General features: G+C 44.0%; 1 protein-coding gene across 1 annotated transcript in view; it reads right to left on the reverse strand.

Annotated features, from left to right (window-relative positions):
* Window positions 1-16,438, reverse strand: part of TENT4B (terminal nucleotidyltransferase 4B) — a 38,855-nt gene that overhangs the window by 20,192 nt on the left and 2,225 nt on the right. The gene's annotated exons all lie outside the window — the stretch shown is intronic.

Below are 16,438 nucleotides of genomic sequence, written 5' to 3' on the forward strand. Positions count from 1 at the left end.
AAGAGCACGTCCTTAGATCAGACAGGGAATCCAGTGTTGCCCCACCGCGTACACATCCACATAAACCACATGTTAATCACTGCAAGTTGTACACAGGTGTCAGAAAAACAGATTAAATACAACTTTCAGATGTTTTAACAGAGCCCGAGTAAGGACAGAACCCAACCCATCCATCTGCCTTGCGCCCCTCAGCGCCATGTGCCACCACAACACCAGTGTCTTTCCCCAAGAGACTGAGGAATAAAATACCTGCATCACCTTTGCCGAGCATTTATGGGAATTCCCCCCCAACACCCGCAGGGCAACAGTGCTAACAGTCTATTAGCTTGAGCTGGCAAACACCACAGGCTCTCTGCAGCTAATGCAAGGAGAAAAGTGCCTCTGAACGAGTTCGTCCACGGGGAGACCCCGAGGGAGAAGCAATACAGCTGCTTGAAACCTGCACTGGGTGCAGCTTCTCCTCCGGCACCTGCCGAGGGAGCCTTCGAGCCTGGACTGGCTGGAGCAGCCTGGCTGCACCCACAGTGTGCACGATTTGGCCCAGAGCAGTGTTTTTAACAAGATGAAGCACACACACACTGCTGTCAGGGTATTTGATGGCAGGAGCCCTGCTGGGACAGCTCCCCCCGAGGGAGCCTGTATGTATCAGTCAGTGCATTCCTTGGGAGCACATAAAATACCTGTCTGCATCTCTAACTGGGATCAGTCTTACTCTTCAGGAGTCACAGACACTTTGATGGCAAAGACAAGAAATTAAGCAGTACGCAAACACACAGAAACTTGCATCGCATGCACACCGACTGGTACTACACAATGCAGATATAGAAAAAAATGAAATGTGACCTTTCTCACTGATAGAAGACCAGCTTTAAGACTACCAGAGGACGAACACCACAGAACACCACAGATAACCCGGATCTCGGCACCCCCAGGATCCCACGCTGCCCGGACAGGGCCACCTGTGCTGCACAGGATCGCGGCGCTCAGGCGGCCGGCAGGAGCGGTCAGGGCTTACATCTACACCTGGAACTGCACTTCCCTGCCAGCAAAAACTGCTGCCAAGAAGTAAGAGAATGATTAATTAAAGCCACGGCAAACAGAAGCAGCAACATGCAGATTTCAGAGCAGTACGACACGACTTAGTAGCGTGACTCCAATTAATGCGGAGTTAACTCAACTTGTATTGAAAATTAAAACTCAAGGTTATTCACTGTCTTAATCAACATCTATTATAGTCACTGTTTTTCAAAACAATTTGTTTGGATTAATGGAGGCTGTTTACTGGAGTCTCTAGTGGAATTTTATATCTTTAGCTGAAATGAAGATCAAAGAGACTGAGAAGTTATTTTTGGCATCCTAACAGTATTTTATTATTTAACGCTACTACATTCATTAGTTATTTAAGATAAAAGTCCTTAAAAGGAGGCTTGTTTTTAGAAGGAAATTACACTGTAATAAACCCGATTACACTATGCAGGGATATTTTATTTGGCTTTATAGTTGTATCGAAGCTACTGACACCCAAGACCTACTTGGGATGCACGAAGAGTTCCTTGCAATGCATAGGAACATTAGTTTACTCTATTTATTACAGCAAATAGCAATAAACAAGGGCATCTTAGTCCTGTATTGCAGGAAATCTTAACCTTTTGGAAAAAACATCTTATACTTTCTCTATGTTTTAAAACAAAGTACTAGCCGCATCATATCCCATTTTAAAACCTTGTAAGCTGAGTTCATTTGAGTTTTACAGACCAAACAGAACTGAAGTAACAGAAAACAGATGCCACTAAATACAGTGGATTATAGCATTTGTTATGTTTACCTGACAGAGATAACGATGCAACATTAAAAAATAAATGCTGGTCAAAAAGCTGTAATCATAAGAACTTCCCATTGTAACGTCACCAAATCACACCGTGAGGAACACAAAGGCTGTTAGACTGGCACTGTTTAGGTGGAAAGCTGCAGCTCTTGTACCAAGGCAAGTGATACGGAACACAGGACATTAGATTTCTTTCTCAGTTTGATCACACCTCACTTTCTTTCGCAGCACAACTTGTGGGCTCTACAAATGCAACTCGGGATTCTCCAACTAGTTTACGTGTCCAAGATGATGATATTCTGGAGGACAAATCCTTCTGCATGTTTGCCAATTGATTAAAAACAGTCACATACAAACAAAATGTTATTTCTGTTTCAAATGCACTGCACAGAGAAGATACGGGTCCATCACGTAAGTTGGACTACATTCTTCAGTTGCCCGAGGCATAAAGCAGCACAACTCACTATTACAAGTCCCGAACTGGAACCAGGAGTGACACTGGCAGTCACACTGCTTCACAAACATTGCTGGAGATGCTAGGAGTATTGTTTCTGTGCACTGGGATCTTGATACAGACTAAATGATTGGCCCACTGTGCTTACAGGTTTCGACAGCTTGGAGGGAGCCAGCCAGACGTAAGCCATTTGCAAGCCTTGCCAGTGGCTGCCCCAAGTTCACACCTAGCCTGGCCCTTCCCGTCCTGCCCTGAGCAGCTGCGAAGCAGGCAGCAGTCACACTAAGCAGAGCCGCCAGCAAGATACAGATAATTCTGATTTTTTTGTTATTATTATTAATAAACAGAACAGCAGTTAAGTGTTGCCATCGTGTGCCAACATGCAGTGTTATGCTAACCAGAGAAATAAGTTTTAATTGAAAAGTTTCCTGCTTTTGTCATTCCAGAATTGCATTATAATTCCACTCTCCTTTGGCTCTTCTTCACTTTTCATTTCACAAGAGAAATTATGCAGGCATGCACGTTCTAATTTCTCTAGTAAGGGTGTTACCCGGAGCTTCTGCTCCAACTGTTCAAAACGACTGAGTTAAAAATTCTGCTCATCTGTCCCAGAGAGCTTCTTCTGCCTTTGCCACATCTATATCTCTGCACTGGAAAGGCTATCTGCAACATCACTGAAGAGAATTTAAAACACTGGATATTAACTACACGTAAAAATAATAATAAAAAAAAGCGTATGGTGCTCATGTACTACAATTTATTCTACAGGACTTTCTGAAAGAAGCCCTATTTTTGGAGTGATGAAAACTTATATTATTGAGAACCTCTGTGGACTGAGGGCAGAAGCAAGCAATGAACACACAGACAACTTTTGTCTCCCCAAACTCTATGTTTTAAGATGAATCACTTCTGATTTCAGAGTTTATTGATTTTATACCCACACTTGGATGGGATATTTACAAGGTACTCCCGTAGCACTGAATAAGTCTTTTGTATCTGAATTCTCTTTGGCTGAATAATTCCCATCTGACTGTTTAGTCTCCCCTACCATTTTAAGTATTCTCTGAAGGAAAAACAACAACAAAAGAATGTAATGCAACAGAGAGAAGCAACATCGCATTTCAGTCTCCGGGGAAGGAGGAACCTTAGGCATATTAACTTCTTGGAAGCATCAATACTAAGAGCCCTAACTGCACCCATCCCTCTGCTCCAGTTAGGAAAACCAGTGTTGCACAGGAGGAGAACAATTTTGGTCTGAAGCTTCCTTTTAATAAGATGGCGGCACTGGTTTTGGAACTGTCTAAAAACAAACAAACAAACAAAAAAAAAACACACAATTACAGCAGGGATTTCTGATCCTTTAGAAGTTTGATGAACTTGAAAGCTTGTCCATCTCTTATTTGGTTCTGAAGGGTCTTTGAACAAAACTCTGAGACAAAGGAAAGACACTGGCAGCCCAATCCTTTCCCCCCGTTATTATTAGCAGTAGTAGTTCAAAAGTAACACCAGCACTCTACAAGATGGGGAATCCAACAGCTTCCCGAATTCTCTTTCAATTTTAATACTTAGCTCCCACAAGCCTAATAAATAATTTCTAGGTTACTATCACCATATACATGCATTCAGTAACAAAGCAAGAACAAGAGCAGACACTGTAAAGAGCACAAATTATTTTGCCTACCTTCAATCTCACACAAAAACAAACATGAGAGATGTGAAGGGAACTGTAAATACGAAGCATCTGCTGAGGTCCTCTCCCTACCACCTGTGCCTCTCTAGCAGACAAATTCTTTTAATATGTGCTAGGTTTTAAGCTACTGAGGAAACACCTAACTGCATCTGCAGGTGATTTAATAGGCAATTAAGCTTCACGATGACTGCTACATCGGCCCTGGTAAGAAACTAAAATTGCACATAATGAAGCAAACAACTTTCAATAGCCTCGGAGACTTTGACCATCACTTTTCATATCCCTGGTGACCGAACCATATCAATATACCACAGGTCACACAGCAACAGTACTGTAGCCACATATGTCCTCGGGGAACTTTAAAATGAAACAGCCAAAAAGATTTCCATATTAGTAACCTAACAGAAACAGAAAAGCTTTCGGAGGTGGGGTTTTTGATCACATTTTCCTTCAGGTAAGTTTACCTGTTTGAAATACAGCTTCACCAGGCCACCTTCTCAGAGTTCACATTAAAATAGACGTGCAGGAAAAAAAAACAGGTGCTTTTCCACCATATGTTCAGTAAGCATCACTAAAAATCTGGCTATCTGCTGCACAAAGCAGTTCCCTACGATACAAACAGAGGACTTCACTTTGCAACAAGCTAGACAAATGGGATTTATTTCTGCCCTCTTCCGTTACAGCCCAGGTGTTTGTCACCGCTCCCTGGCTTTGTGCTCGCAAGGTCTGCTATAAAAGGATTATGTGAGCCTCCCTAATCCACCTCAGGCAAAGATAGTGAAGTTAAACCCAGCACCCCCCGGCCAGCCACGCTGCCAGCTCTCCGAAGGGGCTTCCTGAGCGCTGCAGCTGCCGCTGCCACCTCCACCGGGGCAGCACAGGGCAAGCAGCTGCCAGCAGGACAAACACCTTCAGCTGGCACCCCCATGCCCAGAAGGCAGGACGAGCCATCCCTGGGGGGCTTTCAGCAGTTACCCACAAGAAGCAGGACATTCCTGAGCAGCATTTGTAGTGCTGTAGATAGAAGTGCCTTTTCGCGCTGAGGGAGGGCAGCATTTTCCCAAACACCTGCGTGATGCAGGAACCCAGATCCTGTTTTCAGGACCAATGCCTTTCAAGATGAAACTAACCTGACATTAAACTTGACAATGTTTTCATGAATGGGGTTTGTACACTTTAAAAATTTATGGGGGACTGATAATAATACACATTTCTTCAGTATGGTCAACTGATAGTAATACACATTTCTTCAAATGTGGTGGAGCAAAAGATGCTACAAAAATCTGCATTACAAGACGTAAAATTTCTATCCTGTGTAAATATTTGAAAACATAGGTAGTGTAGCCCCTTCCTTCTTCTTCCCAATAAACACCATTCCCCCTAGACACACCAAAACAATGTAGCTTTTTATCTATGATCTGGATTTAAATTAACTTATGGGTTTAACTGCATCATAAAAAGCACTAAAATAACACTGCCGAAAGGAAATGGCCAAAGTGAAGCAGTCGTATTAAAACACAGAAGAAAGAAGCAATGTGGGCAGTTTTTTTCTATTCCAACTATTGAATTTAAATTGTCTCCATCATTTCAGTTATTTTTTTAATCATTATTTTATAGATCCTTTGCTTCAATCTGGATGAATACTATCTTCTTTAAACTGATTAAAACTCCAAGCGTATTCTTTGGTCAGAAACTACTATTAAAGACTGCATTTCTCAGACAACATAGAAGTGAGCGTTTTTGTCTGTTTATAAATTGCAACATGTGCTTTGTCTTCTAAAATACACTCCAGATATACTATCACAGAATCACAGGATTTCTAGGTTGGAAGAGAGTTTTTTTTTCCTAGAGAAATTTGTCTTTTAAGAGGAAAAAGATCCTACAGAACTTTAATTAGAAATTAAATGCTTGAATGAATCATACCTATAAGCAGTCTCAAATATGACTCCACAACTGATCCACTGGCTTTTAAACCCAGGCCGTATGCGTACCAAGTCTTCTGCTTCTATTCTCCCAGGCAATAGGTTGCCAAAGGAAGGAAAGTTAATGTGTGTTGTTAACAGAGGAGTTGGGGGGGGCGGGGAGAGAGAAACTGCTACCTCAACTTTGCTGAAAGAGAAAAGGATTAACAAGAACAAGATGAAGCAGGAGGGAAAGGTTTGTGCAGGAAAAAAAAAAGTGTGACGAGTAGATAGAGAAAGGATATATCTGTTTTATTTCATAATGACAAAAAGGGCTTCAACTCTTGGTGATATCTAATTATCTTGAAACACACCAGTAATTCCAGCATCTCCTCTAGCGAGCATATGTAAAATACTACCACGAGGTTTTTCTTCCGCTGACTTTTTGAAAAGCTTTAGTCTGTTGGAATATGGTTGGATGCATAGATCAGCTATGCATTTTGCAAACTCATAATCTAGAAGACTGATTCATATTAAAAAAAAAAAAAAAAAAAACAAAAACAAAAAACAAAAAACAACAACACAACACCTTAGGTTTAGAGGGCAACTATTAGTATGCACTTTCTACATTCTGTAATGACAAATTGAGGTAAAATTCCAAACAGCTAAAACCACGGAGAAGTTGTAGAAGTATCTACTTCCTATAGGGAGGAATTAGTAATTCCTCAGCCTGCCAGTTTCCCTTGCTTAAAAAACTCTCATTCAATGAGCCCAAACAACAGATTTTTAAACAAGAGCTTAATGAGAAGTAAAAGTAACTATCAGTAGTAGTTTATTTTAGCTGAACTTTCCCAATAACACAGTAACAGCTGAGTTAGTGCTCAGGCTGTAACAAAAGTTACTGTCAGTACATCCCCTCAGAGGCTTGCAAAAACCCTTCTGTATCAACACAAGAAGTAAGGAAATTTGTTTGTTTTTAAGAAATTAGATCAGTTTTGCAATTGTAACTGTGGTGTTTACTGTTAAACCAGACTGTAGGAATATGGCAGGTCAGCTTCCTGTTTGGTTTCATGAATATACACCACCATGGAAGTTCTCCATACATCACTAGTACATCGCTGCTACTTTGTCAGTGCAGCAAATATTATTAAACAAACACTCAGCCTCTGATCTGCCAACAAACGACAGCGCACGCTGTCAGGGCAGAGGTGAGATGACCATACTCCCCGAAGGCTGTTGAGTACTTCCGATGGATAATGTGTGCTCAAACAAAAAATCTCCATCTGAAGACTTGGCTCTGAGCTAAAAAATCGCAGTGCAGCCCTTTCCCAGCACGGCTAAATGGCTGTGAGCATGCCGGGCTCACGCGTGCCACAGAAGCACACACAACAACCCAACGAGCCTTGCAGGGGACCCAAAGCAGGGCCTGCTCCAAAACAGAATAAAGTTGAGACAAGTCGTCTGCTTTCACAGACACAGCAGGTTCTGCCTAGCAAATACTCTTCTTGCTCACAACTTGATAACTGATATAACTTAAAAGATTAGTTAAATGAAAAGAAGGAGGGTTATGCAATTATTCACCATAGTCTCCTTCCATCAGAGTTGACTTAAACCCTTAAAGCTCCACCCCAAATGTACCCATGCCAGTCTTCAGTTGAAGAGAGACACTAATGCAATCCCAGGCTTACCATATTCACACCAAAGTCAAGTAAGAAAGATGTTTAACATCTGAGTTCCTACCTACAGCTGGTCCTGCTTACCCACTTGTCTCTGCAGCTGAGCAGCATGCACCTCTGAGTGCAGTGGTAATTCCAGAAACCCCTCACGTCCATTTGTGCAACAAGCCTGCTTCTTCGCTACTAAGTAGACAGAAGAACCAAGAACAGCATAAAACTCAAAACACCTCCATTTCATTCACACAACATTAAACATTTTTTTTCTATTATTTGTAAGTCCAATAAACAAGCTACATTTGCAGTTTAAGACCTTTTCAACTCCAGCATAGGAACATTTTCAAACGATGAAATCTGGAAAAGTATGCCACCTGGAAAGTCAGTGCACATTCCTAAAGCTTTCTTATATTTATAGTATTGGGTGGCTATTTTGAGGGGGCTAACGGGATGGAGGGTTTGGTTGCATCTTCTACATTAAAAGTATTTATTTATTTATTTATTTTTGTGAAAAGATTTGAAGTTAGCACTTACTATTTTGCACAAGGTTTTAGATTTGTATGTTAAATTTATATTCGTGTAGTAAAATGGACAGTGATCCTGACTTACCTGCCTAGCACATGTTCAAAACCATTCATGACTTTTACTGAATGGCGGTGACACAGTGCTATAACAGTAAGCAGCGTTGTCATATCAAGGCAAAATTTGAGTCACAGAAGTATTTTTCCCTCTCAATTTCCAAATGTTCAGAAGTCACTAGAGTGAGTGCATTTTAAGGGAGAAGGAAGAATTACACATACTATTGCAAAGTACAAGGAACATCTCAGGCAGCTTTTTACACTGATGATTTGTTATTTTTACAGTAAAGGGGTGCACAGTGAGCTATGTTTGGATTTAAAAACTCAGTATTCATTTTGGGACTCATTTATCCAATAGCATACTCTCTCAAAGGTATATACGAACTACCTGTTTGTATTCTGGTTTGTTTTCTGGAGCTCAGATACTGTCACTGGCAAGACAAGGTGCAGAGGCACTAGCATGAGCTGTGAGCAGCAGCATGCCATGCTTCCACACAACCTGCCAAATATTTTGGAGACTCATCAGCATCTTTCAGTCTGCTCAACTGCTCTGGGCTACAAGGCTCCAAACAGCAAGAGGCAGAGAAGAATAATACTTAAGCAGATCACAGAAACGTGTTCCCTGAGGTCACCTCCATTAGCTCAATGACAGATGCACACTGAGGAGCTTCGATCTCAGAACCAGGAGAAACGCTTTCTCCTCCACTGCAGCTACCAGACTCCTCCTCACAGCATCTAGAAGAGGTGGTCTCTTACTAAACCTGCAGGTCAGCTCATGGTTTGTATCTTCTTTCCCTCAGAAGGTTCAGCTTTCTGCCAGAAAGCTACCAATACAAGCCTAGAAAATACCCTTCACTGACCGAGGGTCTAAAATCTTAAAATTCAGAGAGACCATTATATGCTGAAGGATGGCTTGTAAAGGATTTAAAGCAACTACACTAACTACTGAATTCTGCTTGGACGCAAGGACAAAGTGATCTGTGTAGGGTACATTAGGGACTGTAATAGCTTGAGAGTCACAGCAGGCCGAGGCATAATAACATCAGGCAGCTGAACACTGGACCCTGCCCTAGGGTGGGACATCCCCAGACCACACACGTGTGGTACCAAATTTGCGTGCAGCCTTCTGGCAAAAGCAGCAAATGGAAATGAGGCTGTCCAGAGCTCTCCCAGTATGCACTCCAGATTCATCCAACTAGTTTACTGAAACCGCTATCTCAAAATAATTTAATTAATAATCTGAACATTAAGCAGATTTGTCTAGTGTACCCAAAATTGAGTAGAAGACCTGGCAGTGGAGCCCAACTGGCCAGCTATCAGAAACCCGCAGGAGGGTCCCCGAATCTCTACAGGCAGCTGAATCGACACGCTGCAGCGTGCCTGAAGTGGTATGCTTCAGGAGCAAGTGCTGAAGTGAACTATTCCAGCATATGATGCTCAGTGACTTAATGCCTACAGGCAAATACTGCATTATACAAGAACTGAGAGGGGAAGTTTATTATTACGCAGTTATTCTATTCATCTGCTCCAAGGTACTGCTACCCTGGGAATCGCCACTGCTACTTACTGCCACTGAAATAGTATCTTTTACTACCTGGATGAGCACTGCCGCATTTGGCCAAATTGTAACAAGAGCAGCTTCAAAACATCACTGGCTAATTCAAATTTATAGAGATTTTAGCTAAGAAAATGTATAATGTAATTACAAGACAGCAACAAAAGCAAGACAACGTCGCTCTTTCTGCCTCATTTCAAAAAAGTTTAAGAGCAAAACCCAACAGCTTGATGAGACCAGCTTCTCTAGCCGAGGCTGGAAGCAGAGGTACAAGTAAGGAAGTTGTTTACCTCAGATAACTAGCTCCTCAAGGCAAAAATCAACATGAAATCGTTCTCCCAGGAGTACCTGCCAAGTATGACTCCAACAAGGAAAAATCCCCATGAATGAATGGGAATAAGGCACCGAGTCCAAAACACAACCAGAAGGCCAAGTAAACAGAAGATCCTCACAGGCTGCTTGACTCAGCCAGCTACAGTGTGACATCGCAAAGAAAATCACTAGAAACCTGTGGGGATCTCACTCCCAGCACGGCTCAGGCCTGACCTCGGGCAGCGCGGCTGCAGCCACGAGCCCACGCAGCCCCACGCGGAAGGGAATAGCTTCAAAACTGACAGAGTGAGAGAAAAAACGAAGGCAAGAGGCAAGCTGTGCTGTCACACATCCTCAGCCCGGAGCAACCACGACATCAAGAGGTCAGGCAAGGCCAGCAAGCCCTGACCGAGGCTCGCTCCCCTCAGCCCACACGCAGCCACAAGACCAAGGCCTCAGTCCCAAAGCACCGTGAGGTGCTCCCACATGCCCTGTGTGACTGACGCCCCCGCTCTGATTACAGCGAGACATTTTATGAAGGGCTTACTTCTGCGTGGTATTTGGGGCAGGTTAATGCAAGTTCTCGCAGCATTTGCCGGGTCCGTAAACAAACAGAAGGAAAGGCAGCGACACTTGACATGTGTGCACGCAGCTCAGCCTGGCAGCGAGCCTGCGCCGAGCGCAGATGATGAGCTGAGGCTCCCAGTCACCTGTAACCACAGCTCTCCCTCCTTTGGAAGTTCCGAGAGGACTTGGTTTGCATTTGCCTGCTGTTAAAACCCACCACCTGTAGAATCACAGCATCCTGTCCGACACGCTCAGGTCAGTGCTGGCTGTCTCGTTCCTCCCTTCAGGCCCACCCATCACGCCAGTACGATGGCCCAGCAGGCACACCTGGGCACGGACTTTGATCCCAAGCCCTCTACCACTGCTTTTCAGTAAAAACCCTGTAAAATCCGGTGCAGAAGAACTAAATAAAACGCAAGACCATGCAATGCAGTATGGTGATGGGGCATTCCATACTGTAAAGCCTTCTCCAAGTAATCGCAGCAAGACCGTGCCTCTTCAGCTGCACATTGCTTCTGAATAATTCAGAGGTAGTTCCCATGCCAAGGAGGACATTACGAGACTGTCAGAGAGGCTGATCTGGAATGAGGGCTGCCAAATACTCTTAATTGTCACCATGGGAGGAAGGAAGTTAACAGATGTTGCCGATGCACCTCGGTCAGGCCGCAGGGCCAGCTCACGGTGGTGGCCGAGGAGCTGCTGCCGTCCTCCTCGGGGCTGCAGCACCCCTCAGGTACCCGGTCTCACCCAGGTTTTGTGACGTTGCTCCACAGGTCGGAGCAACAGCCATCAGGGACAGCTGACTTCAGAAGGGTGCTGAACACAGCAGCACTAATATGTTAATTGGTATTAGGTAAACAGGCTCCAGAGATTCCGCAGAAGAGGTTTCGGGCCACCTTACAAACATGAGCCGTGTTGCCTCGATCCAGCCTGCCTTGCTTTGACATCCGAAGTTCATATTCCAGGAAAAAAAAATCCTGCTGTGTTATCTGTTGTAGGTTAAAGTTTCAAAATGATTAAAGTTCAAATTACTTCTTCTTTAAAGCTACCTGTACCCTAGGAAGAATATCTGAAGCCAGCAGCCAGCTTCCTAGCTTTTACGCTTTTAATTGCTTATAGCAATACTTTGTTTAGCCCCAATTTCTAGATGAAAGGACAGAAAGCAATACACAAGTGCGACCAATATCTTGAGCACTCTTTGGCAGTTCATCCACAAGGGTAATTCAAAGGAATGAAGTCGTAATTTCAGAAATTACGAGCTCACAGCATGTTCGACTAATGAATTAGCATGCAAACTGCTCGCTAAGAACAGCGGTAGTGTTTGTTTGCTTATAACATGTATTATGCAAGATTTTCACTTTGTTTTCTTCAGAAACACTTCTCTCTCTGAGAGGTTTGCAGGTTACGTAGCAGTATCAGTACCAGCACGCAAACACCTCAATACATAACGGTGTCACCTCTGTATTCTGGCATATCTGTCATTTTGGAGAACACGCTCTATATTCAGAGATGCACTCAGAATCACCAAATTATGAGGTCATGAAGAAGAAATATGAAATATTACATTATTACCTACTGAGATTGTAATGTTATGTATACAGCCTCCCAGACTGCATTTCAAAGTTTTAAGAACTCCCAAAGTAAAAAACAGATCTTACTCTCCAACCTGAAATAAGTGAGTACAAGCTACCCTGGAACAAAGTGTAACAGCAAGATGGTTAAAAAACAACAAAGCAGAGGAAAAGACAACAACATGCTTCTGTGATACAGGGCAAGGACCAGCAACACAATCCCGTGCTTCCTAAAGCTGACCTCAAGCTAACAGCTTGCCGATTAAAAAGTAAGAGCTGTAACCCCAACACAGTTTAATGTGATACTGATAAGGATTTGGGGTGAGCAGGTCCCCTTTCTCCAACTGCACACTGCTACGGAGAGCACGTATCAGCTCTTGGGAACCAGCAAACACTCAAGAGGGCACGACATGCTCTTCCTATTACTTAATATAGACATCCCCGTCCACCAAAAAAGTCCACCAAACTTCTGTTCCTTATATAGCCGCTCCAAGGTAAATAGGTGCCCAAGTCATAAACGGAATATAAGAATCGGAGCAAACAAAACAGCCCACAAAAATACGTTTAAATACTCTTTCCCTGCATGTGTGGAAACCAGCAGGCCTCTGAAGTCCTCTTTAAACTGTTTAAACAAGACTTGCTGAAATTTTGGCCCCGTCCCAAGGTTCTGCAAGCTCAAACAATACTGTTATATAATATTTACAGTATGTTTCCTACAGGTTTCCTCAAACTGCCTCTAGTCTAACAGTTTCATCTCCTAGGAAGCCTGCTTCTCTCTCCCAGACCCTCCAAGAGGGTAACAACAGGCTGCCACTGCTGGAGGCCGTGGGCTAACAGCTGACTTTGCGTCCATAAAACCCCGACGCCCGCCTTCAAGTACTGCAGGAGCTGTCACAAGGGTCCTGCCAGGGCCCTGGGTCACAGCACGGGACAAGACCAGGAGTGATTGGGACTCCTACCAGAGAGGCAGAAGAAAATGATTCGCACTGGACTCACGGCCCTGCAGTGTACCTGAACACTTACAGGGGTACGGAGCCAAGGGCCAGTACCGTTCTGAGACACCTCCAGGGAGCAGGCAGACTGCCACCTGTGAACGTTTCCCAAGTAGTTGATTTCTATGCATGCTGTATGTGGTGAATTCGACTGCAGCTGATGTTTTGACATCCACTTCTTCATTAGATCCCAAACGCATGCGATCCTCTAAGTGACAAAGTGCTGGAAGAGCCGCACGCACCCCTCGCTGCTGCCTCAGCAGCAGTCGCACAGATGCTCCGCGTCTGACAAGCGTGTGCTTTATTTACCTGAAGCACTTGTAGGTATCGAGCTACTGCAAGAGCAAAGCAAGTGCCACCCATGCATTTGATCTGAACTGCTGGGAGTACATGATGAAAACCAGCACGGCTGATTAGGATTTTATCACAGTTCCCTCCCCCAGTCAGGCATTCAGCCCGGCTAGACATTTTGCTGCAGGTACTCACACACAGCTTTCTCTTCCTGCTCCAGCCCCTGTGGAAATCATGCTGCTGTGCCTGATACCAAGCAAGGGCCCGCACGAGTAAGACCTGAAGAGACACAGGGCACGTTATCTCAGACCAACTGCTGCAGCAGTGTGGCTACATGCCTTCTGGTCAGCTCAAAGCTCAATGAGCATGAGCTTGCGGCTGCCTTAGCACACTCAGCTTCTTCCAAAAAAGCGACTACAAGACATGAAAAGCTGGCATACTTCACATGAAAAAAATCCCACTACAACTTCTCCAGTAAGCACATGCGGCTTTAAATACCGAAGCAGTCCTGGTTTTATTTCACGGTACCCTTGTAATCCAGGAGGGCAGCAGGGAACCCCCACGCCGTGCCGACCAATTCGCAAGGCTGAGCCCGCACCGGCACCCACCTCCAGCGGGGTCACGGGAGGCTCTCCCTCTGTGTCAAAGTCTCCACCAGCACTTCAAAGCGCCGTGAGTTCAGCATTTCAAAACACTTTGTCTTCTGTTTAACCCAGGTTCTTCCTCAGCTGTGCACATGGCCTTTTCCCTCCTAAACTCATACATGAATCAGGGCCTTTCTACTTGAAAGAAGACTCTGGTCAAAATTATCCAGCTTCCTACAAAGTTCCCAAATCCACGTCTCCTACCTGGGAGCTGCTTACCAACTCTTCCCTTCAGTGCAAGCATCAGAGAAACACATGAGGAGATGGACCAAACTGAAGCGCTGGTCTTTATTTTTGCTGTTTTGTTGCAGTTCAGGCTTCAGCCTACGCTTGGCAAAAGCGGTCAGGCACCTGTCTCTGTACCCCAGCCACTTGTTGTGCCCTTGGAACTGTGGCACAGTGCTGACAGTTGACTATTGCCCTGGGAAGGGAGGGAATGACGAGAAAACCCTCCACAAACCCCAAAGCACAAATCCTGCATCCCTGAGTGATGCTGCCCAGAGTACCACATCCAGGTAAATTCAATTACAGTCCTCAGAGGTATGTTTGTCACCAGAAACATCATACGGATCCTGCACGACTTTAGGTTCATTCCCTGTGCTGTTTGTTCTTTTTAGCACTACTGCCTGCTGACAAAGCCCATGGAGGATGTAAGACACACGGCCTGAATGTGACCAGTGCAAAGCAATCACGGGCAGCACTGGACAATTCGTTTACAGCGGGATTTCGGACCTCACAACGGTAGGAGTGCCAGAACTAAGGAAAGAAGATCATGTGTAATGTGAACATCTACATTATTCACAGAACTACAAGTCTGAAAACAGATTAAGGAGAAATATTACAGATACGCCCAAATACAATGTGTACAACAGCACCATTAACTCTGCCAAAACCGGCCACATGTTGAAGGCAGCCAGCATCCCGGTACTGAGGCACGTTCACAAACACTGTGCGGGCTTTGTAAGAAACCCACCCTGAAATCAGAACAACACACTTGAAGCTTATTTCTGAATGATATGGATATCACCTTACGTACAGATAGAGCAAACCAAGAAAATACTGTATCTCAAAAATCAAAAAACTGAGAAGACTCAAACATTTACCTGGACAGCCTAGCAGCAAACTAGTTACAGGCTGTTAGGTGTTTACACAAACTGCCCCACTAGCTAAGAATTATTGGACTGTTTTTCCAGACAGCTGATCAATGTAATTGTGTATTCAGAGCTGGTTTCACACAGCTGTACACGCAAGTGACATCCCTGCACTGGAAACGTGAATTCCACATGTCAGCTTTCAACTGTGCTTGCTGTCAAGTCAGGCCTAAGCTTTCTGAAAAGGGGACAGTTCAACAACACGGCAGCGTTCAGGAGACTCTGAATTTAAAGCCATCAGCTGAAAACAGTTATAGGATGGTAGGTAGGGGAAAGCGTCAAGCCTTTATTACATTTACCACTTGCATTGGAACAATTTAGGGAGGAGAAAAAGATACCTGTTAACACAGAAGTAGTGCCTGTAACAGAGCTCCAGTATCTTTTCCTCTCCTATCAGCTGCCAGGCATTGCCAACACAAACGCAGGAGCCCATCTCGGAAAAAAGGAATTTAAAACACATATTTCAGCCACGGCCTCATTTGCTAGGTTATGAACCTCTCTGTCCATCCTCACCATACGTGGTGATCTCAGCCCCAAGACTGCAGCTATTAAAAAGAACCATGTATGACAGGGATGGGAGCAGCTCAGCACAACCCAAGCAGCTCTGCAGGCTTCGCCACGCCTCGCCAGCAGCCAGCCAGTCACAGAACAATCTGCAGAAAATCTGAGGGTTTTCCGTGCTTTCCTGAGAGGCTACAGCTCCTTTTAATACTTGTTTTCACTATTTTTCATTAAGACTTGTTAGCTAATAGCCTCTTAATACCTTAGGAATAAGTAGCATTTAAAAAGCAAATGCCACTTACTTCCATCACTTTGAAAACGGAATTCAGGGGCACATCTTAGAGACACTCTACCTTACCCCGCTACGAACAAAGGAAATAGCTAAGAGAAAATCTGGGCATCATGTAAATATATGCCACAAATTTGACAGCCAAACCTAGGACAGGCCGATGTATTTGAATGATTTTAAATACTAAGAGGAAAAAAAAAATACACACAGTACATCCATTTGGCTTTTGAAACTCGTTCAAACAAAATTCTGCTGTTGTGACAGCCATCGTCTTGAATTCTTACGTACAATTATTAGTTTATATCTCTTGAGGAAGCTCACCCCCTTTTCCTACCCTGCATCTCCAATGCCGAGAAAAGGTTTACAGTTTACAAGAGAGAATGGCGCTTCTAAAAACGATCCTCAACCTTCAAGTAAATAAATGACAAGCTAGAAGACAGACAGAGT

This window comes from Aythya ferina, assembly GCF_964211825.1.
Source record: "Aythya ferina genome assembly, chromosome: 12".
NCBI lineage: Eukaryota > Metazoa > Chordata > Aves > Anseriformes > Anatidae > Aythya > Aythya ferina.